Below are 25,388 nucleotides of genomic sequence, written 5' to 3'. Positions count from 1 at the left end.
GAACCATATACCATATTCAGGCCTAATTTACCAGATTCAGCAAGCAAAGTAGCTCTCTGGGTTAGAGTGACCCTCCCAAATTGGTCTGTGATTGTTGGTACCGTGTATGACCCTCCAACCCGCCAGACTACCAACTACCTTGAAGCCTCCCTCGGAGAAATTCGTGGCAAGCACGCTATATCTGTCATTATCCTTCATGGAGACTTCAAAGTCCATTATAGCGTGTAGCTTCAGATCGAAAACACTGATAAGGAAGGGTTGGACTTGTATGGTCTATCTCTCTCATGCAGACCGGAACAACTCGTCAATTTTCACATTTAGCACGGGCCAAACGGATCATACTGTCTTGACCTCTTCCTTACTGATCATCCTGGCTCCTTTAAGGTAGGCACTGATGCTTTCACAAGTGACCACTTTGCCGTCATTGCACATAGAAACCTTCGAATTCCACCTTCTAAAAAGTGTGAAAGAACAATTTGGCAATACAAAAGACATGATTGGAAAGGTTTGAGAAACACTCCCTGTTCTCAGAGTGGAGATCCTTCTTCCTTGAAGGCCAAGAGAAAACTACTGAGAAGCACCCATCAGGCCACAATAAAAATATACCCCTTCAAGGCGGATCCAGGTGTCCAGTAAGGACAAACCTTGGTGAAACTACAAGTGTTAGAAGGATATGCGAGCAATGAGAAAGACACACAAACGATGGCTACTTTCAAAGAGCCAAGAATACAGAATTGTGGAAAGACGAACACAGAACATGCAGATAGATATAGTTCATATGATTCGGCAGTGCCGGTTTCGCCACCCATTTTTAACATGCTTCGGCAAAGAGTTGGCGGAGAATTGTAAAGGAGGTTTTACCGTAGTCCAAGGGGACTTCAATTCCTACTCTAGAGATTAACGGGACTGGTACAAGATTCACAGGCAAATCCTGAAGGTCCTAGTAAGGCTTTTGCTGAATTTTTGAATCTGCACGACGACGGTAGAGAATTGCCAAATTTCCCCGACCGAACCAATATTGTCCTGGATCGTGCACATTTTTCTGCTCCTAAGATCCTTTGCAATGTGAGGCATCTTTATGTGATTAAAGCCACAGGTCCTTACCACATACCAACAGTTCCGAAGTAGCTGGACCTTTGTCATTAATTTTCCGGACATGCTTTGGATCCGGAAACTTTCCACAAACATGGAAGTCCGCCCCTGTTATACCTACCCTAAGACCGGATGGCGATTGAACAAGAGTTGGCTCTTATAGGCTTATTAGCCTCCTCTCCTGCCCCAGCAAAGTCTATGAGAGCGTATCCAATAGAACAATTCAACAGTTTCTGGAATCAAACAACCTCCTAGGCGATCACTAATATGGATTTTGCCTGAAACACTCAATATCAGACTACCTAGTGGCCCAGTATTAGGGGTGGATCAAACTTTTGGCAAAGCGAAACGACATTAGGCTATTGTCATTTGACATTGCTAAAGTTTTCGACAGAGTATGGCACCGTGGCCTCCTAAGGAAACTCCATGCGCACGGTGTTTGTAGATGTCTGTTAAAAGTGATTGAGAGTTTTCTTTCTGATCGTTCACTGCAGGTTGTTCTCGACGTATTTATTTCCCGCAAATATTCAGTAGAAGTAGTTGTTCCCCAGGGTGGTGTCTTGGGACTGACACTTTTCCTCATCCGGGTTGCATTGGTAGCTAGCAAACTAGTAAGAAACGATCACGTCCCATACTAAGAAATACAATAAACCGTAACTCCTAAAATTAGAGTCAGATCAAAAAAAAAGAAGTACACTATGAGAACCGCCTTGTCCAATACCCCTATATAGAAAACTAACTGTATCTTTGCTTGAATAACGAGGAAAATTCATTGGTTTGAAAAACAAGAAAAGTGGCTCCAAGCACAATATTCTGCATCATCGGAAACTTTCATTTTTTCAGTTTTTTTTTTTATTGCAGCTACCGGAGCGCTAGAAAATCATAGAGAGCTGTTTAATGGCTTATTTGAGAGGAAATTGCTTCATCTAGTGCACTTTGTAATTGAACAAAATCAGTTTTGAAAATAGAATCAATTTCTTACGAAAAAATGCATTTTCGTAAAATATCCGGATTGCAGCGGTAGCTAGCAGCCTAGTAATTTACACAAAGGATCGATATAACTCATTATAAATGGAGACTATTTAAGTTTCATTGGATACAGCTGAATTTATACAAAGTTTATACCTGAAGTACTAATAATAGTAGTAGCCATAGCTTTAATAGTTGTATTATCATGAAAACCATAGTTTCTTCCTGTTTGTAATTTTTTCTGAATTATAATAAAGAAAGAACTCCATCCTATACTAACTTGATCATAGGCAGCGCGCTAAGTAAAGAACGATGTGGGCACAATGTGTTGTTTTTTTTTTCTTTTGTTTTTTTTTTCCATACCCAGGCACTTCGTATCGAAGGAGTTGTCGTAGAAACTTCGAAAAGGGCTCATTCGATTGGAAATTGGAGTGGCTAGTGCCCTTTTTAATAGTCGAAAGTGATTTGAGGGCAACTAGCCCACCCCCCGCCCATCATTCCCCCAAACACATCCCGTAAAAATTGTGAGATAGCCATTTTGTTCAGCGTAGTTGATTTCCAGATAGAAAATATCTTTTTAGTGGAGGACACTCCCCCACAACCCACGGGGCAAGGGTTTTAAGTTATGCCTTGAGGACAAATAAGGTTTTAATAGAAGGCGTTGTCGTACAAACTTCAAAGAAGGCTCATTCGATTGGAAATTCGAAGGGCTAGTGCATTTTTTAATAGTCGAAAGTGATTGGAGGGCAACTAGCCCCCTCCCACGACCATCATTCCCCCAAACACATCCAATCAAAATTTTGATATAGCCATTTTGTTCAGCGTAGTTGATTTCCGGATAGAAAATATCTTTTTGAGGAGGACGCTCCCCCAAAACCCTCGTAGCAAGGGGTGTAAGTTTTGCCCTGGGGGCATATAAGGTTTTTATAGAAGGTGTTGTCGTAGAAACTTCAAAAAAGGCTCATTCGATTGGAAATTAAAAGGGCTAGTGCCCGTTTTTATAGTCGAAAGTGATTGGAGGGCAACTAGCCCCCCCCCCCAGGCGCCCATCATTCCCCCAAACACATCCAATCAAAATTTTGAGATAGCTATTTTGTCCAGCGTAGTTGATTTCCAGATAGAAAATATGTTTTTGAGGAGGACACTAGTAGTAAGTACATATGGAATTTGCTTGCAGGTATAGGAATTTCCATGCTATTTGCTTGCAGGGATAGGACCATGCTATTTGCTTGCAGGTATAGGACCATGCTATTTGCTTGCAGGTATAGGAAATACTTTTGCTTAGACATAAGGTACAGTCTGGTTAGGTGGGTATAATCACATTGCCTATTCAAAGGTAGTGTGCAATTGAAACTGTATCAATTATTTTATTCCAGTTTTTCTAAACCAGTATTGTCTATAACTTAATTTACGTAGATTAAACTTCCGATGGTTAAGAAAGCGTAACGGGTAATTAAAATATGAGGAATGGGATGCTATAATTAGAATGGTTTTAAGTTGAAAATTGTGACGTAAAAATAACTCTATTTGCGAATTTTTTGCGAAAAGGTATTTGCGTAAAGGTCTTACGTTGGTTAAGAAAGCGTAACGGGTATTTAAAGTATGAGGAATGGGATGTTATAATTAGAATGGTTTTAAGTTGAAAAATGTGAGGTAAAAATAACTCTATTTGCGAATTTTTTGCGAAAACGTATTTGCGTAATGGAATTACGTTGGTTTAGAATGCCTCACGGGTAATTAAAGAATAAGGAATGGGATGCTTGCATCAACAATACAAAGAATATGCTCAGATACTTAATAGATTTGACGCCGACAAGAGACATTGGTAAAAGGTATTCAATAGCTTAATTGAAAAGTAACGATAGAATGACATTGTGACTTGACCTAGCTTTACCTCTCCGATGTGGTCTGTATAATACACAAGTAACGTTTGAAAAGTATTGTCAATTCAAAAAGAAATGGCTGAAAAGTGTTTTGAGGGAGATGGGTTGCATGGATGGTTGAGTTGCACGAGGGTTCAGTTAAAGGGGGTACAGTTACAGGGGGGTTTCGGTTATACAGGGGTTCAGTTACATGGGGGGGTCAGTTGCACGGGGGTTGAGTTAAATGGGGCTTGAGTTCCACGAGAGTAGTGCTTTGTCGTGGTTTAGCTTGTCAGAGTTACATTCTCTTGATCTTTCAAAGTTCACTTTGATTTTACTTACATGGGGGTTCAGTCGCACGGGGGTTGAGTTAAATGGGGCTTGAATTCCACGAGAGTAGTGCTTTGTCGTGGTTTAGCTTGTCACAGTTACTCTCTTTGGGCTGTTTGTGTTTCTTTGGGTTGTGCGTGTCTCTTTGGGGATTTGTGTCTCTTTGGTGTGATCGTGTCTTTTGGTTCGTTTTACGTTTCTTTTGGGCTTTTTTAGTTAATTTGCTCTATACTTGTATCTTTTGGGTTTTTTTCTCTCTTAGGGACCGTGCTTGCTTCTGTTGACTAGGTCTCTCTATATTGGCATTGTTATTATTTTTTATATGTGTTTCGGTCTTTTGGATTCTTGGGGCTCTAATGGATCGTGTGGATGTCGTCTGGCAAAGTTTTTTTCTGTTGGTTTTTTGTGTACGTTTTAAAAGTGAACCTTTAATGTTTCGTTGTTTTTATCATCCTGACATGGTGGGTCTAGGTGTGAGATGTGTGTCTAGGCTGGGTTGTTGTATCTGTTGGTATGTATGTTTCTGTATGGTCGTTTTTGTCTCTTTGTGCTGTGTGTGTGTGTCTCTTTGGGCTTTGTGTGTCTCTTCGGGCTGTGTGTGTCTCTTTAGCCTGTGTGTGTGTCTCTTTAGGCTGTGTGTCTCTTTGGGTAATTTGAATCTTTTTGGTCTGTGTGTGTCTCTTTTGGCTTTTTCGGTCGTTTTGGGCTTTGTGTGTCTCTGTTGGATGTGTGCGTTTCTTTGGGCCGTGTGCATCTCTTTGAGCTGTCTGTGTCTCTTGAGCTGTTTGAGTCATTTTGGTCTGTGTGTGTTTCTTTTGGCTGTTTGTGTCTCTTAGAGGCCATGTGTGTCTCTTTGGGCAATGTGTGTCTCTTTGGGGATTTTTGAATCTTTTTGGTCTGTATGTGTCTGTATGGTCGTGTTTTGTATCTTTGGGCGGTGTGTGTGTCTCGTTGGGCTTTTCGTGTATCTTCGGGCTGTTTGTATGTCTCTTTCTCCTGTGTTTGTCCCCTTGGGATGTGTGTGTCTCTTTGGGCTGTGTGTCTCTTTGAGCAGTTTTAATCTTTATGGGCTGTGTGTGTGTGTCTTTTGGCTGTTTGTGTCGTTTTGGGCTTTGTGTCTCTCTGTTGGATGTGTGCATCTCTTTGGGCTATGTACGTCTCTTTGAGCTGTATGTGTCTCTTTGAGCTGTGGGTGTCTCTTTGTGATGTGTGTCTCTTTAGGCTGTGTGTTTCTCGTTGGACTGTGTGTACTTTAGGGGTGTCTGAGTCTTTTTGGTCGGTGTGTGTCTCTTTGAGCTGTTTGAGTCTTTTAGGTCTGTGTTTGTCTCTTTGGGTTGTGTTTCTCTTTGGGCTGTCTGTGTTATAAAAAACACTTCATTCTAAAAAAATTGTAGGTACAAAAAGATTTATAGGCCCTTAATTTAGGTGTCTGACTATCTCGTAATGCCTACAAACTGCTAAGAATCTTGATATCTGCTATAGAAAACACTTCATTCGAAACAAATTGTAGGTACAAAAGGATTTATAGGCCCTTAATTTAGGTATCTGACTATCTCGTAATGGCTACGAACTGCTAAGAATCTTGATATCTGCTATAAAAAACACTTCATTCTAAACAAATTGTAGCTACAAAAAGATTTATAGGCCCTTAATTTAGATATCTGACTATCTCGTAATGGCTACGAACTGCTACGAATCTTGATATGTGCTATAAAAAACTCTTCCTTCTAAACAAATTGTAGGTACAAAAGGATTTATAGGCCCTTAATTTAGGTATCTGACTATCTCGTAATGGCTACGAACTGTTAAAAATCTTGATATCTGACTATCTACTAATGTATAAAACCTGATAATAATCTTTATATATTCTATAAAAAACACTTAAATCTAAAAAAATTGCAGGTACAAAAAGATGCATATTTCCTTTACTTTATGTATCTGAATGCCATGTAATGGCGAAGACCTAATAATAATTTTGATATCTGCAATAAAAAACTACAATTTATAAGTAAAGACTATTTCAAAAAAGATTTCTAGGCCCTTAATGTAGATATATGTCCATCTCGTAATGGATCCGAACTGCTAAAACTCTTGATACGTGCTATAAAAAACACTTCATTCTAAACAAATTGTAGGTACAAAAGGATTTATAGGCCCTTAATTTAGGTATTAAGTGCGCGCACGTAACCTCGTCTAAATGAACCTTAAAAAATGAAATAAAGCTATGTTGACTTTGCATGTTGATTTCATGACATTATTTTAGGTTTTTTTTATTTACTGACCTTCAGTTGTTGTGATTTTAAAAGTTCCTCTTTTATTTCAACCAATCTTGTTTAAAAAAAAAACAAAAAAACAATGGAACTATTTACTGACCTTCAGTTGTTTTTTGATTTTAAAAGTTCTGCTTTTGTTTCAACCAATTGTGTTTAACAAAAAAAAACAAAGGAATCATTTACTGATTTTTAGTTGTTGTGATTTTAAAAGTTCCGCTTTTATTTCAGCCAATTGTGTTTAACAAAAAAAAAAAAAGGTAATTATCTAATGATATTAGGTTTTTTTTATTCTAAAATTTAAGCTTTTTTTTCACACAATCGTTTCTCTGCCCCAAAAAAATAATTTTCAGGCAATAAGCTTCAGAATAAAAAGAATTTTTTCTTTCTAATATAAAAAAACATAATATTATCTACTATATAAATAAAAACAGGTCTAACACAAATTAAACATAGAAACAAAAGACGACAAAATGAAAAGAAAAATCAGCCTAATCTCAATTCAACGTAACAACACATGAAGCCAAAACTAATTTTTTTATTTAATGACCATGAGTTGTTGTGATTTTAAAAGTTCCTCTTTTATTTCAAACAATCGTGTTTAAAAAAAAAAAAACAATGAAATTATTTACTGACCTTCAGTTTTTTTTATTTTAAAAGTTCTGCTTTTGTTTCAACCAATTGTGTTCAACAACAAAAAAACACAAAAAAAACAAAGGAATCATTTACTGATCTTTAGTTGATGTGATTTTAAAAGTTCTGCTTTTGTTTCAGCCAATCGTGTATCTCCCCCCAAAAAAATACTTTTCAGACAATCAACTTCAGACTAACCAGAATTTTTTTTTCTACTCCAAAAATATACGCTAGTCTCTACTATAGAAAGAAAAACCGGTCTAACCTAAATTCAAGGTTATAGCACATGAAGCCAAAATAAAAAGAAAAACCAGTCTAATCTAAATTCAACATAACAACACATGAAGCCAAAATGAATAGAACTTTAAATTTTTTCATCTCTTTGAGAAAGGTCGGAATTGAATTTAAGAAAATTTAGAATTATATCAAAGTATAACTTTTTCTATCTTCTATGAAAAATTTGGAACAATATTTTAAATTTTGTCATCTCTTTTTATGTCATGGTGAACTTAAAACTGAAGTGGAAGCTTTTTATTTTCTCTTGAGAAATTAGAATTGAATTGTGTTCGTTGGTAAAATTCAGAAGAGAACTTGAACTTTTCTATCTTCTATGAAAAATTTCGAAGTATTTTAAATTTTTTCATCTCTTTGAGAAAAATCTGAACTGAAGTGGAAAATTTTGATATTATTTTAGGAAAATAGAATTGATCAATAACTTATTTCATTTTCATTAAGAAAATTCAGAATCGAAGTTGAACTTTTCTTCTTCCAAGAAAATATTTGGAACAGAACTTTAAATTTTCTAATATATTTTATAAAATTCTTATTTTACTGTGAAATTTTTATATCATTTTATTAAAAAAGAATTGATCAATAAATTATTTAATTTTCATTGAGAAAATTCAGAATCGAAGTTGAACTTTTCTTTTCCGGGAAAATATTTGGAACAGAACTTTAAATTTTTTCATCTCTTTGAGAAAGGTCGGAATTGAATTTAAGAAAATTTAGCATTATATCAAAGAGGTAACTTTTTCTATCTTCTATGAAAAATTTGGAACAATATTTTAAATTTTGTCATCTCTTTGAGAAAAATCTGAATTGTAGTGGAAAATTTTATATTATTTTATGAAAATAGAATTGATCAATAACTTATTTCATTTTCATTGAGAAAACTCCGAATCGAAGTTTAACTTTTCTTTTCAGAGTAAATATTTGGAAAAGAACTTTAAATTTTTTCATCTCTTTGAGAAAGGTCGGAATTGAATTTAAGAAAATTTAGAATTAAAACAAAATTTTTTGTCTTCATGGAAAATAATCACAATCATAGTATAACTTTTGTCTGAACTGAAGTGGAAAATTTTTATATTATTTTGGGAAAATAGAAATGATCAATAACTTATTTCATTTTCATTGAGAAAATTCAGAATCGAAGTTGAACTTTTCTTCATTTCTTTGAGAAAAAATTAAAAATTTAAGTGAAACTTTTAATCTTCATAGGAAATAATAAAAATTAGAGTATAACTTTTCCTATCTTCTATGCAAAAATTTTGAACTGAACTTTAAATTTTTTATGTCATGGTGAACTTAAAACTGAAGTGGAAGGTTTTTATTTTCTCTTGAGAAATTAGAATTGAATTGGGTTCGTTGGTAAAATTCAGAAGAGAACTTGAACTTTTCTATCTTCTATGAAAAATTTGGAAGTATTTTAAGGGCCTATAAATCTTTTTGTACCTACAATTTGTTTAGAATGAAGTGTTTTTTATTGCAGGTATCAAGATTCTTAGCAGTTTGTAGCCATTACGAGATAGTCAGATACCTAAATTAAGGGCCTATAAATCCTTTTGTACCTACAATTTGTTTAGAATGAAGTGTTTTTTATAGAACATATAAAGATTCTTAGCAGTTAGTAGACATTACGAGATAGTCATATAACTAAATTAAGGACATATAAATAATTTTTAACCTACAATTTTTTAGTATGAAGTGTTTTTATATAAGATATCAATATTCTTAGCATTTCGTAGCCATTACGAGATGGTCAGATACATAAATTAATGTCCTATAAAATCTTATTTAAACTACAATTAGTATAGAATTAAGTGTTTTTTATAGCATATATAAAAATTCTTAGCAGTTCGTAGGCATTACGACATAGTCAGACACCTAAATTAAGAGCCTATAAATCTTTTTGTACCTGTAATTTTTTTAGAATGAAGTGTTTTTTATAACACAGACAGCCCAAAGAGAAACACAACCCAAAGAGACAAACACAGACCTAAAAGACTCAAACAGCCCAAAGAGACACATACAGACCAAAAAGACTCAGACACCCCAAAAAGATTAACAGTCCAACGAGACACACACAGCCTCGAATGACACACATAACACAGATACACCCACATATCAAAGATATACATCAAGCTCAAATAAACGTACACGGCCCAAAGAGACGCATACATCCTAAAGAAAGAGACACACCCAAAAAAGACACACACAGCCAACAGAGACACACACACAGACAATAAAGATTCGATATTTCAATAGAGACACAAATAATACAGAGAGACACAAATCACAAAGATACACACACAGTCTACAGAGACAAACAAAGAGTCCGAAGATACACAAAAATCCCAAAGAGACACGCACACAGCCCAAAGACACAAAAAACACCCATACAGACACATACATACCAGAAAGATTCTAACACCCCAAAGAGACACATATTGCCCAAAGAGACACACATGGCCTTTAAGAGACACAAACAGCCAAAAGAAACACACACAGACAAAAACAACTAAAACATTCCAAGAGACACGTACAGCTCAAAAAAATGCACCCGGCCCAAAGAGACGCACACATCCAGCAGAGACACACACAGCCCCAAGCGACATAAAAAGCCAAAAGAGACACACACAGACCAAAAAGATTCAAACTGCCCAAAGAGACACTCAGCCTAAAGAGACACACACAGACCAAATAGACACACACACATGCTAAAGAGACAAACACAGACAGAAGAGACGCAAAAAGCCCAAAGAGAAACACACAAATCCCAAAGAGACACAAACAACAGCAAAAAGATACAAACACATACTACAAAGATTCAAACAGCCCAAAAAGACACAAACAGACCAAAAAGACTCAAACAGCCCAAAGAGACACACAGCCCAAAGGGACACACACTCTCAAGAGACACAAACAGCTCAAAGAGACACAGACAGCCCAAACAGAAACACAACCCAAAGAGACAAACAACGACCTAAAAGACTCAAACAGCCCAAAGAGACACTTACAGACCAACAAGACTCAGACATCCCAAAACATACATACAGTCTAACGAGACACACAAAGCCTAAAGACACACACATCAAAAAGAGACATCCACAGCCCAAAGAGACACATACAGCCCAAAGAGACGTACATGGCCCAAAGAGATGAAAACATCCAACAGAGAGCCACAAAGCCCAAAACAACAAACACAGTCAACAGAGACACACACACAGACCATTAAGATTCAAACTACCCAAAGAAATACACAGCACAAAGAGACACACACTGCCAAAAGAGACAAACACCGTATAAAGATACATGCACACACTCCTAATATACATACAAAGCAAAAATAGACACACATATAGACAAAAGAGAAAAAACAGGCCCATGCAGACACATTAATACCAAAAAGATTCAAACATCCCCAAAGAGACACACGTTGACAAAAGAGACACACATGGCCTCAACAAGAAACAAACAGCCAAAAGAAACACACACAGACCAAAATGAATCAAACAGCCCAAGAGACACATACAGCACAAAGAGATTCACCCGGCCCAAAGAGACACACATATCCAACAGATACACACAAAGCCAAAACCGACACATAAAGCCAAAATATAGACACACAGACCAAAAAGATTCAAACTGCCAAAATAGACATACATCATAGAGAGAAACACACATCCCAAATAGACACACATACAGCATAAATATACAACACAGTCCTAAGATACACACAACGCCAAAAGAGACACACACACACAGCCAAAAGAGAAACAAACTCCCATACAGACACAAACAGACCAAAAGATTCAGACGCCCCAAAGAGACACACATAGCCCAAAGAGACACACACGGTCCCTAAGAGACACAAACATCTAAAAGAAACATAAACAGATCAAAAAGACTAAAACACCACAAAGAGACAAAGAGCCCAAAGAAACACAAACAGCCCAAAAAGACACAAACACCCCAAAGAGACAAACACAGACCAAAAAGACTCAAACAGCCCAAAGAAACATAAACAGATCAAAAAGACTCAAACACCCCAAAGAAACACACAGCCCCAAAGAGACACACACATCCCAAAGAAACACAAACAGCCCAAAGAGAGTAACTGTGACAAGCTAAACCACGACAAAGCACTACTCTCGTGTAACTCAAGCCCCATTTTACTCAACCCCCGTTCAACTGAACCCCCAAGGTCAGGCAAATCAAAGTGAACTTTTCCACATCAAAAGAATGCACATCTGTCCCGAGCAGCTACGAAAAAGCCCGGCTGTCGTAGCCCTCCAGCCCCAGTTAACTCAACCCCCGTGCAACTGAACCCCCTTTGTAACTGAACCCCTGTATAACCAAACCCCCCGGGTAAGTGTCCCCGCTTGACCTGAACCCTCGTTTCACTCAAGCCTCTCTGCAACCCCTCCCCCTCAAAATATTGTTTAGCCCTTTATAGTTAAAGTTACAATACTTTTCAAATGTTACTTGTTTATTATAAAGACCACATCGGAGAGGTAAAGCTAGGTCAAGTCACAATGTCATTCTATCGTTGCTTTTCAATTAAGTTATTGAATACCTTTTACCAATGTCTCTTGTAGGCGTCAAATCTATTAAGTATCTGAGCATATTCTTTGTATTGTTGATGCAAGCATCCCATTCCTCATTCTTTAATTACCCGTGAGGCATTCTTAACCAACGCAATACCTTTACACAAATACCTTTTCGCAAAAAATTTGCAAATAGAGTTATTTTTACGTCACAATTTTCAACTTAAAACCATTCTAATTATAGCATCCCATTCCTCATACTTTAATTACCCGTTACTCTTTCTTAACCAACGCAATACCTTCACGCAAATATCTTTTCGCAAAAAATTCGCAAATAGAGTTATTTTTAAGTCACAATTTTCAACTTAAAACCATTCTAATTATAGCATCCCATTCCTCATCCTTTAATTTCATTTTACGCTTTCTTAACCATCGGAAGTTTAACCTACATAAATAAAGTTATAGACAATACTGGTTTAGAAAAACTGGAATAAAATAATTGATACAGTTTCAATTGCACACTACCTTTGAATAGGCAATGTGATTATACCCACCTAACCAGATTGTACCTTATGTCTAAGCAAAAGTATTTCCTATACCTGCAAGCAAATAGCATGGTCCTATACCTGCAAGCAAATAGCATGGTCCTATACCTGCAAGCAAATAGCATGGAAATTCCTATACCTGCAAGCAAATTCCATATGTACTTAATACTGACACTTCCCTACAACCCTCAGGGCAAGGGTTTTAAGTTATACCCTGGCGGCATATAAGGTTTTTATAGAAGGCGTTGTCGTAGAAAATTCAAGAAAGGTTCATTCCATTTGAAATTCAAAGGGCTAGTACCCTTTTCTATTAGTCGAAAGTGATTGGAGGGCAACTAGCCCCCCCCCACGCCCATTATTTCCCCAAACACATCCAATCAAAATTTTGAGAGAGCCATTTTGTTCAGCGTACTTGATTTCCATTTAGAAAATATGTTTTCGAGGATGACACTCCCCCAGAACCCTCAGGGCAAGGGTTTTAAGTTATACCCTAGGGGCATATAAGGTTTTCATAGAAGGCGTTGTCGTAGAAACTTTAATACAGGCTCATTTGATTGGAAATTCAAAGGGCTAGTGGCTTTTTTAATAGTCGAAAGTGATTGGATGGCAACTAGCCCCCCATACCCATCATTCCCCCAAAAACATCCAATCAAAATTTTTAGATAGCCATTTCGTTCAGTGTAGTTGATTTCCAGATAGAAAATATGTTTTTGAGGAGGACACTCCCCCACAACCCTCAGGGCAAGGGTTTTGTGTTATGCCCTTGGGGCATATGAGTTTTTGATAGAGAGCGTTGTCGTAGAAACTTCCAAAGAGGCTCATTCGAGTGTAAATTCAAAGCGCTAGTACCCTTTTTTAATAGTCGACAGTGATTGGAGGGCAACTAGCCCCCTCGCCCACGCCCATCATTCCCCCAAAAACATCTAATCAAAATTTTGAGATAGCCATTTTGTTCAGCGTAGTTGATTTCCAGATAGAAAATATTGTTTTGAGGAGGACACTCCCCCAAATGCCTCTGGGCAAGGGTTTTAAGTTATGCCCTAGGGGTATATAAGGTTTTCAAAGAAGGCGTTGTGGTAGAAACTTCAATAAAAGCTCATTCGACTGGAAATTCAAATGGCTAGTGCCCTTTTTAATAGTCTAAAGTGATTGGAGGGCCACTAGCCCCCCCCCCCCACACCCCTCATGCCCCCAAGCACATCCAATAAGAAATTTTAGATATCCAGTTATTTCAGTGTAGTTTATTTCCAGATAGAAAAAATATTTTTAAGGATGACACTCCCCCACAACCCTCAGGGCAAGGATTATAAGTTATGACCTGGGGGCATATAAGTTTTTTTATTGAGATCTTTGTCGTAGAAACTTGAAAAAGGGCTCATTCGATTTGAAATTCAAAGGACTAGTACCCTTTTTAATAGTCAAAAGAGATTTGAGGGCAGCTAACCCCCGTCTCTCGCCCACTTTTTCCCAAAACACATGCAATCAAAGTTTTTAGATAGCCATTTTACTAAACGTAGTTAAAAGTTTTGGAAATTAGGTCTTTAAGGATGACAACCCCTCTCCCCACAGCCCTCAGGGCAGGGGTTTTAAGTTATGCCCTGGGGGTATATAAAGTTTTTATTGAAAGCGTTGTCGTAGAAAGTTCAAAAGGGCTCATTCATCTGGAAATTGAAAGGACTAGTGCCTTTTTTAATAGTTGAAAGTGATTGGATAGCGACTAACGCCCCTCTCACGCCTACCATTTTCCCAAACACATCCAATCAAAATTTTGAGATATTCATTTTGTTCAACGTAGTTGAAAGTTCTGGAAATTAGGTCTTTTAGGATGATAAACCCCTCAGAGCCCTCAGCGTAAGGGTTGTAAGTTATGCCCTGGGGGCATACAAGGTTTATATAGAAAGTTGTTGTATATGATTTATAGAATAGATTTTAGTATTCCTCAAATCAAATTTTTATATGTTTAAAAACTAAATGTTGACTTAAGATTAAATTAAAATGCACTGTGATAATCCTAATTCCCAATAAGGCATCTCATCAGTATCCCAAGAACGACTGAGGGTATTATGTTCAAACGTTCGGGGCTGCTTCTGCTCTTAAAATTTAACCAAATCCAAATAGCGTAAGTGTATCCAAGCTATCAAAGAAAGTAAACAGATTTTTTTGCGAATGGTGTCAAGTTTTCCATTACAGGTCAACTAGAGGAGTTATGAAACTAATTTAAACAGTACTATTTGCGTCTAGATTTTTAAAAGGGTGTATGCTGTTAAAAATTACTGAAAAATTTTCTCCGGCATACAAATAGCAGGCCAAACTATAAAGTCTTAAAAAACAAAAAGATTAAAAGCATTATTTTCTTTTTCCCTGAAAAGACTATGTCAATATAAAACGAACAGAAACTAATTAAAAAAACTTTTTCCACAAAATAAGTTTTTCAAAGAAAAGTAAAGAACGCCATTAAACATAAAATGAGCAAAACTAAAATCAAATAATCTACCAAGCGTGAAACTACCACAAATCAGCATTGATAAATAAATGAAACTCAAAACGAAAAGAAATTACAGTAAATTACCAAAGCAAAATTAAAACGAGCAGAAATTAACATAAGTTGGGTGCAAAACCCCTATGTCTTCCCAAAGCCAGAGAGAAATTTGTACTTTACTAACAAAATGCAAATGAATGTGGATCGTCAGTTTAATGTACATATACTGATATTAAGCAATCAGTATTTTAACATTGTTTTATTCATTAAAGTTGTAAAAGTGAAAACATTTATATTTTTTCAATGAAGTGCAAATTTTATTCTGGCCTTGGGAAGGCATAGGCTTTGTGCGCCCAACTTGTGTTAATTTCTTTTCGTTTTGAGTTTGACTCGGTTAATTATTGTAATTTCTGTTCGTTTTGGGTTTCATTTATTTATCAATGCTGATTTGTGGTAGTTTCACGCTTGGTAGATTATTTGATTTTAGTTTTGCTCATTTTTTGTTTAATAGAGTTCTTTACTTTTCTTTGAAAAACTTATTTCGTGGAAAAAGTTTTTTTAATTAATTACATAAATGATCTATATAGTTGATTATAAATGTGGATTTTGTAAGTTTCATCGGATATTGCTGAAACCTAGTAAAGAACAAACTACGGCATATAGTAACTAAAAGTTAAGATAATATTTATATAAATGACATAGGAGGGTACTTCGCAAGCCCTCTGCATCACTTTGCCAACGATACTATGACAAATTCAGCTGTCTAAAAACACGAGGACCCAACACAAGCTTCCCTTTCTCTGCAAATGAATCTTTTTTAAATCGAAAAGTGGTCTGATGCATGGATGGTCAACTTCAATGCATCGTAAATACAAGAGCTTCTTATTACCCGATCAAAGATGACTTGTGAACAGCCCAGCTTTTTTTTTTTAAATGAAACTACAAAGAGAATGGACGAGTCTCGTCTTCTGAAGATTCATTGCTCCACCGAACTCTCTTGGAATAATCACCTTGAACGGGTAAGTACGTCTTATGCAAGAAAGCTGGGGGGTACTCTGTCCTGCAAAGACCTTCTTCCATCCAACTCGATTATCCCTCTATGCAAGTCCTGGGTGAGACCCACAGCTGAAAATGGATACCCGCTATATGCTGGTACTCCAAAAACGCTGTTGGAACCACCCCATAAGATTGTGCCCCTTTTGTCCATCTGTCATGACAGATATGAAGGCACACAGCTCGGTCCAATTATGTTAAGGAAGACACGCCAAGTACTTGAGGAACAGCTCCATCTGGCGTTGCAATTCTATCTGAAACAATCTTCCTGGGGATATTATTTCTGCAAATTCCTCTGTTGACTCCTTCAAAAGAAGGTTTCACAGGCGTTTGAAACCTCAAGATTTTGGAACAAGGTAAAGGAAATGTGGTATATAAGATACCTTTAAGGACCTGGCACCGTGAATATAGGAATAATATAAAAGTAATTACATTTTGTAGTTCAGCATCTGAGTTGTATTTTGAAAACTTTTAGAACGAATTAAATTTTGTTTAAGCAAGTCCGAAACCCCTATCTCACAAAAAAATTTAAAAGATCATTAAGAAAAAATAAAAAATTCTATTGCTGATATAATTTTGATTACATTAAGGTTTCAAAAATGACTTGAACATACAATAATTCATTAAAATCACAATAAAATCAGTCAGTCAAAAGTTTTGATCGTAAAGTTGTAGAATTTTAGCAGAAGAATCTTATTAGGCATATTTTTATCAAAAGTATTTTTTTAAGTTACTGATAACATTAATTTGTTTCAGGATCATTATCTTGGTATCTAGGGCACGATAAAAACAATCTCACAGTGCAAATAAAGGATTTCCAAAAGTCGTAGTAATAGTCCGTACCAGTCTGTTGTGTGCTAAGTTTGAAATAATCTTTTTTATTTTTGTGGGAACATTCAAGGTAATTTTTTGCTCTTTAGTTGTAAAGGATTACTTCAACAGGAAGTACACGAAGTAGCGCAAAACCTTTATCTGCTGAATCAAGTTTGCTTCTCCTCTAATGAAGTCTTGTGATTGGTGGCATACTATTTGCACTAAAGAAAAATGGTGGAGTAAGGGTACGAAATAGCTCTAATTATAGCCCTTGCTCCGAACAATATGCTAGAAGCCGTTTATTTTTTAGCACCAGCGGTTTGAAGTTACAGCGTTATAAAGAAAATGATAGGAAATATTGTCTTTCAATAAGAGATAAGGCAGAAAACGATGAGTCTAGGGATTCAGTTGATTTCAACAATCGGTTTAATAGGCTAGACAATCGTAACTAAAAAAAAAGTATTTTGCAAGGAAGGCATTTTGATATCTGACCTTGGACTTGGTTCTGACGCAGAAACGGGATACAACGAAATATAAAAAAATAAATTCCCATGGAATTTGACGCTCCTCCCCCCTCTTAAGAGATTTTAAGAAGGGTAAGCTTCAATAACAGGTTAAATAGAAAAAAAATTATAGTAAAATTTTACTGATCGACTTACAAGTACAAGCAAGTCCAAAGGGTCAGTTGAGCTAAGATCGTTTTTAAAGGGTTTCCCGTTTATTCATTGTCGCTTGTCTTCTAACCACATATAATTTGAGCCTTTTCTCGATGTTATGACGTCACCACAGGTTCGATAAAAGTCACCATGGGAGAAATAAGAATTCTTAGTTATGATTTATTTAGATCGTTCTTGTCACCAGAAATGTTAATTTGCCAGTTTTAAAAAGAAAGAACTATTCAGCCGATTTTGAGGCCGGGCCCCGGCATGGATATGCGACAGGCTTGCATATATTGATCCTCATTGTTACTTATCATGCAGCCGTAGACAATGCGAGTCTCTTTTTGAAGTCATGGCGTCACCATAGGTTCGATACAACCATCATGTCAAAAATACAAGTTCTTCCTTAAAATTGTGACCTTTTTAGATCGTTTTAGTTGCCAGAAATGTCAAAATGCCAGTTAAGAAAAAAAAAACTAAATAGCCGATTTTAAAGCTGCACATGGCATGTGGTAGGCTTGTATATATTAGGCTTGCTGTAAGTAGCAACTTCCAAACGAGCCAGCTTTGTTTACTACTCTTTCCTTGGGAAAATGGAGGGCTCCCCTGGTCATCTTTTAGCCACATACGACTTCTATACCATGGCTTAAGACTTGGTATAGTCTTTTCCAACCCTCTTGGTCTCACCTGGCCCTCTTTTCACCCATTCGACCTCTTTTTTCTGGTTTGAGACTTTTTCTAGTCTTTTCCAAGCTTCTCGTTATCACCTGGTCTCCACATGATTTCATTCCCTGGCTTGAGACTTAACCCATTCTTTCCAACCTTGTTGGTTTCACAACGACTCTTTTCATCTATGGGATTTCCTTTCCCTGACCCTCTTTTCACTCATACAATTGCATTTCCCCGGCTTAAGACTTGGTCTAGTCTTTTCCAACCCACTTGATCTCATGTGGTGCTCTTTTCACCCTATACGATCTTATTCCCTGGCATGGAAAATTTTTGCATAAGTCACTTTCGTAGGATTAATAAAAAAGGTTCACCATTGGTAGGTTTAATTATAATTAATGTTTAAGAAAATAAAATTAGAAATATCGAGGAAGAAATTAATATAAATAAGTTAAAAAAAGAAAATGAGAACTTCATGGTCTTTCATAACCCTGTTTCTTAGGAAAATAATCAATAAAGGATTTCTGAAAAAAGGAGTTTTCAAAGAGCCATATTAATCTAGAGACTGATTAAATAAAAAAACAAGTTTTTTCAATTGAAAGTATGGAGCAACATTAAAATTTAAAACGAACAGAAATTATTACGTATATATAGGAGGTTGCCCCCTCCTCAACACCACACTCTTTACGCTAAAGTTTCTTATTACTTTTAAAAAAGCGTCTTATTTTTCTAATTAAACGTTCCTTGTGTTTTAGGAGTCATTCTTAAGGAATCGGAACGAAATTCAAACTTTACCGTAAAGAGCGAGGTGTCGAGGGGGGGGGGCAACACCCCTTATATACGTAATAATTTCTGTTAGTTTTAAGTTTTAATGTTGCTCCTTACTTTCAGTTGAAAAACTTGTTTTTTTTTAATTTAATTTCTGATCGTTTTTAAATAATAACGGGAAATCTGGCCCCACTTCCACGGAGAAACCCCTCCCCCACGGAAATATCCTCTAGACAATTTGATCCCGTTGAAAATTTACCTCAAACAATTACTCGTAACCCCTCCGCGCGTACAATTGAGACGGAAGAGACATTATAAAAAGGATTTTGTTTAAGAATTCTGGCAAATTCCCCCAGTGTATAATTTCTCCTGGCAAGTTTGCTCCCTGGAAACTTCCCTCCCCAAGGAAACTTCCCCTGTCGTAAAACCCCCAGCGGGAAATTTATCCCCTGCCACCCGGAAATGTATGCAAACATCCCAGTAACAAATACTATGCGTAAACAATTGGCAAATTTTATAACTTAAAGACCATTCCCCTGAGGCTGTGGGGGGGGGTCATGGTTTACCCTAAGGCATAGTTGTTGGGCATTTCAACTATGATGAACAAAATGAATATCTCAAAAATTTTTATCGGACGAATTTGTGAAGAATGGGGCGGGGGAGGGGGCCTAGTTACCCTCCAATTTTTTGGTCACTTACAAAGGACACTAGAACTTTTAATTTCCGTTTGAATGAGCCCTACCCCCTGATTTTATAGGACCACTGGGTCGATACGATCAATCCTGAGAAAAAAAACAAATAAGCACGCGTCCGTGATCTGTCTTCTGGCAAAAAATGCAAAATTCCACATTTTGCAGATAGGAGCCTGAAACCTAGACAGTAGGGTTTTCTGATACCCTGAATCTGATGGTGTGATTTTAATTAATATCACTTGACTTTTAGGGGGTGTTATCCCCTTTTTCGAAAATACACCAATTTTTCTCAGGCTCGTAATCTTTTATGGACAAGACTAAACTTGATGAAAGTTATATATTTGAAATCAGCAAAAAGGGCAATCCTTTGGATATATCTTTTGGTATCAAATCTCTTTTTAAGAGTTTCGGTTACTTTTGAGCCGGGTCGCTCCTTACATACGTTTTGTTACCACGAACTTTTGTATAAATTCATATAATAATTCAAATATTTCAAAACAGTGCATAGCCCTCGTACCCCTAAATTTTTCGACTGTAAAAAAAAACGACTAATATCGTTCTCCTATTCATACAACTAAATAAAGATGAATCGTGTGTACTACTTTAATAGATTTTTTTTAAATACTATTGTCAACTTTACCGTATCCCATAGCCATAGGTGGTTATTTAAATAACCCACAAATAAAGGGTATAGAAACAGTAGACAACAAACCGAAGAATTTGTCTTGGTCTAGTAAAGACAAAATGTGGTAAACCCAACACAATACCGTGAAGACTCTCCTATGTCCCTATGAGTAGAAAGGGGGTGCTACTCCGAACAGCATACCATATATGGGCATAGAGTCCCTGGGGAGATGGTTTTCTCACTGAGAATAAAAAAACAGAATTTTTCTCACTTGAAAAAACAGGAATTTTCTCACTTTTATGGATGTTTATTGGACGGTTATGTGTGTTGGTCAATTTATTTGATGTTTTTCATGGATGTCAACATTAATTTATGTCTGTTTTATGGTTTTTGTCAGTGAGAATTGAAAAACAGTATTTTTCTCACTTTGATGGATGTTTCTTGGATGTTCTTACTTTGATGGATGTTTCTTGGATGTTCTCACTTTTGATGGATGCTTCTTGGATGTTCTTACTTTGATGGATGTTTCGTGGATGTTCTCACTTTGAAGGATGTTTTCTTGGATGTTCTCACTTTGATGGATGTTTCTTGGATGTTCTCACTTTGATGGATGTTTTCTTGGATGCTCTCACTTTGATGGATGTTTATTGTATGTTCTCACTTTGATGGATGTTTATTGTATGTTCTCACTTTAATGGATGTTTCTTGGATGTTCTGACTTTGATGGATGTTTCTTGGATGTTCTCACTTTTGATGGATGTTTCTTGGATGTTCTCACTCTGTTTGATGTTTTCTTGGATGTTGCCACTTTGTTTGATGTTTCTTAGCTGTTCCAACTTTGATGGATGTTTTCTTGGATGTTCTCACTTTGATGGATGCTTCTTGGATATTTATGAGTAACATATGACACATGCGACGTGAAACATGACACATGACACTCGACACGTGACACGTGACACATGACACAACCCATGACACGTGACACATGACACATGACACAACACATGAGACATGACACATGACACATGACACGACACATGACACATGACGAATGACACATGACATAAAAATGACGTAATCAACTAGGACAAATGGATTTTCTGAGAAATTGATTACATAATCGGTAGAACCCTATCAGGAGGTCATGACGGGGGTCCATATATGGACATAGAATGACGTAATCGACTAGGACAAATGGATTTCTGAGAAATTGATTACATAATCGGTAGAACCCTATCAGAAGGTCATGACGGGAGTCCATACATGGGCATAGAATGACGTAATCGACTAGGACAGTTGGATATCTGAGAAATTGATTACATAATCGGTAGAACCCTATCAGGAGGTCATGACGGGAGTCCATATATGGGCATTGAATGACGTAATCGACTAGGACAGTTGGAATATTTCAGTAGTGTTTTGTCGTGGTTTACCTTGTCACAGTTACATTCTCTTGATTTTGTAAATTTCATTTTGAATTTCTTTCATTGAAATGCAAGTTGGAATATTTCAGTAGTGTTTTGTCGTGGTCTACCATGTCACAGTTACATTCCCTTGATTTTTCAAAGTTCATTTTCGTTTTCCTTCGCTGAAATGCAAGAGTTGGAATATTTCAGTAGTGTTTTGTCATGGTTTACCTTGTCACAGTTACATTATCTTAATTTTTCAAAATTCATTTTGAATTTCTATCGTTGAAATGCAAGAGCTGGAATATTTCAGTAGTGTTTTGTTGTGGTTTACCTTGTCACAGTTACATTCTCTTGATTTTTAAAAGTTCATTTTGAATTTCTTCCATTGAAATGCAAGATTTGGAATATTTCAGTAATGATTTGTCGTGGTTTACCTTATCACAGTTACATTTTCTTGATTTTTCAAAGTTCATTTTGAATTTCTTTCGTTGAAAAGAAAGAGTTGGAATATCTCAGTTGTATTTTGTGGTGATTTACCTTGACACAGTTACATTCTCTTGATTTTTCAAAGTTCATTTCGGTTTTCTTTCATTGAAATGCAAGAGTTGGAATATTTCAGTAGTGTTTTGTCGTGGTTTACCTTGTCACAGTTGTATTCTCTTGATTTTTCAAAGTTCGTTTTGGTTTTCTATCGTTGAATTGCAAGAGTTGGAATACTCCAGTAGCATTTTGTCGTGGTTTACCTTGTCACAGTTACATTCTCTTGATTTTTCAAAGTTCATTTTGAATTTCTTTCATTGAAATACAAGAGTGGGATTATTTCAGTAGTATTTTGTCGTGGTTTACCATGTCACAGTTACATTCACTTGATTTTTCAAAGTTAATTTTGAATTTCTTGCATTGAAATGTAAGAGTTGTAATATTTCAGTAGTGTTTTGTCGTGTTTTATTTTGTCACACTTACATTCTTTTTATTTTTCAAAGTTTATTTTGGATTTCAATCACTGAAATGCAAGAGTTGGAATATTTCAGTAGTGTTTTGATGTGGTTTACCTTGTCACAATTACATTTTCTTTATTTTTAAAGTTCATTTTGGATTTATTTAATTGTAATGCAAGACTTGGAATATTTCAGTAGTGTTTCGTCGTGGTCTACCTTGTCACAGTTACATTCTTTTGATTTTTCAAAGTTCATTTTGGATTTCTCTCGTTGAAATGCAAGAGATGAATTATTTCAGTAGTTCTTTGCCATTGTATAACTTGTCACTGTTACAGTCTCTTAGTTTTTATTAATTAATTTTGGATTTATACCGTTGATTAGCAAGAGTTGGAATTTGTCAGTAGTGATTTATCGTGGTGTACCAAGCAACAGTTTTTTTCCCTCAATTTTTCATTGTCCATTTTGATTTTCACTCATTGATAATATTTTGAGGGTATATATTAATATTGCTTTTTCGTGGTTTAAAATGTCAATTTTACATTTTCATAATTTTTAGAAGTTAATATTGGTTTTCTTTCATTGAAATGCAAGGTTGGGATTATATCAGTAGTTTTTTGTTATGGGTTATCTTGTCACTGTTACATTTTCTTGATTTTTCAAAGTTCTTTTTGGATTTCTTTCGTTGAAAAGCAAGAGTTGGAATATTTCAGTAGCGTTTTGTCGTAGTTTACCTTGTCACAGTTACATTCTCTTGATTTTTCAAAGTTTATTTTGAATTTCTTTCATTGAAATGTAAGAGTGGGATTATTTCAGTAGTGTTTTGTCGTGATTTACCATGTCACAGTTACATTCCCTTGATTTTTCAAAGTTCATGTTCGATTTCCTTCGTTGAAATGCAAGAGTTGGAATTTTTCAGTAGTGTTTTGTCATGTTTTACCCTGTCACAGTTAAATTCTCTTAATTTTTCAAAGTTCATTTTGAATTTCTTTCGTTGAAATGCAAGATTTTAAATATTTAAGTAGTGTTTTGTTGTGGTTTACCTTGTCACAGTTACATTCTCTTGATTTTTCAAAGTTCATTATGAATTTCTTTCATTGGAATGCAAGAGTTGAAATATTTCAGTTGTGCTTTGTCGTGGTTGACAGTGTCACAGTTACATTGTCTATATTTATCAAAGTTGATTTGGAATTTCTTTCATTGAAATGAAAAATTTGGAATATTTACCTAGTGTTTTGTAGTGGTTTACCTTTTCACAGTTACATTTTCTTGATTTTTCAAAGTTCATTTCAGATTTCTTTCGTTGAAACGCAAGAGTTGGAATATTCAATAGTGTTTTCTCGTGGTTTACCTTGTCAAACTTACATTCTCTTGATTTTTAAAAGTTAATTTTGAATTTCTTTCGTTGAAATGCAAGAGTTGAAATATTTCAGTAGTGATTTGTATGGCTTACCTTATCGTTCTTACATTCTCTTGATTTTTCAAAGTTCATTTTGGATTTCTTTCGTTGAAATGCAAGAGTTGGAATATTTCATTAGTTTTTTTTTATGGTTTACCTTGTCGTACTTACATTCTATTATTTTTTCAAAGTTCTTTTTGAATTTATTTATTTGAAATGCAAGAGTTTGAATATTTCAGTAGTGTTTTGTCGTGGTTTACATTGTCACAGATACATTCCCTTGATTTTTCAAAGTTCATTTATAATTTCTTTCATTGAAATGCAAGAGTTGGAATATTTCAGTAGTGTTTTGTTGTGGTTTACTTTGTCACAGTTACATTCTCTTGATTGTTTTCAAAGTTCATTTGAATTCCTTTCATTGAAATGCAAGAGTTAGATTATTTCAGTAGTGTTTTGTTGTGCTTTACCTTGTCACAGTTACATTCTCTTGATTTTTCAAAGTTCATTTTTAATTTCTTTCATTGAAATCCAAGAGTTGGAATATTTCAGTAGTTTTTTGATGTGGTTTACCTTATCACAGTTACATTCCCTTGATTTTTCAAAGTTCCTTTTGGATTTCTTTCGTTGAAATGCAAGAGTTGGAATATTTCAGTAGTGTTTTATTGTGGTTTACCTTGTCACAGTTACATTTTCTTGATTTTTCAAAGTTCATTTCGGATTTCTTTCATTGAAATGCAAGAGTTGGAATATTTTATTAGTGTTTCGTCGTGCTTAATCTTGTCACAGTTACATTTTCTTGATTTTTCAAAGTTCATTTTGGATTTCTTTTGTTAAAATGCAAGAGTTGGAATATTTCAGTAGAATTTTGTTGTGGTTTACCTTGTCACAGTTACATTATCTAGATTTTTCAAAGTTCATTTTGTATTTCTTCTATTGAAATGCAAGAGTTGGATTATTTCAGTAGTGTCTTGTTTTGGTTTACCATGTCACAGTCACATTCCCTTGATTTTTCAAAGTTCATTTTGGATTTCTTTCATTGAAATGCAAGAGTTGGAATATTTTAGTAGTGTTTTGTTGTGGTTTACTTTGTCACACTTAGATTCTGTTGATTTTTAAAACTCCAGTTTAGACTTCTTTCACAGACTTGCAAGAGCTTTGTTAGTTCTGTAATTTTTTATCTTGTTGTAAATTGTCGTGGTTATATTCTCTTGTTGATTCATTGTTCATTTCGGATTTCATTCGATAAACGGCTAGATTTTGTTTCGTTCAGAAGGGTTTTGCTACGGTATACCTTGTCACACTTACATTCTCTTGATTTTTAAATTTCATTTTGGATTTCTTTCATTGAAATGCAAGAGTTGGA

The sequence above is a fragment of the Artemia sp. Qi Xiang Cuo genome, chromosome 6 (genome assembly GCF_049724085.1).
Source record: "Artemia sp. Qi Xiang Cuo chromosome 6, ASM4972408v1, whole genome shotgun sequence".
NCBI classification, from domain to species: domain Eukaryota; kingdom Metazoa; phylum Arthropoda; class Branchiopoda; order Anostraca; family Artemiidae; genus Artemia; species Artemia sp. Qi Xiang Cuo.
Note: the sequence above shows the minus strand (reverse complement) of the source record.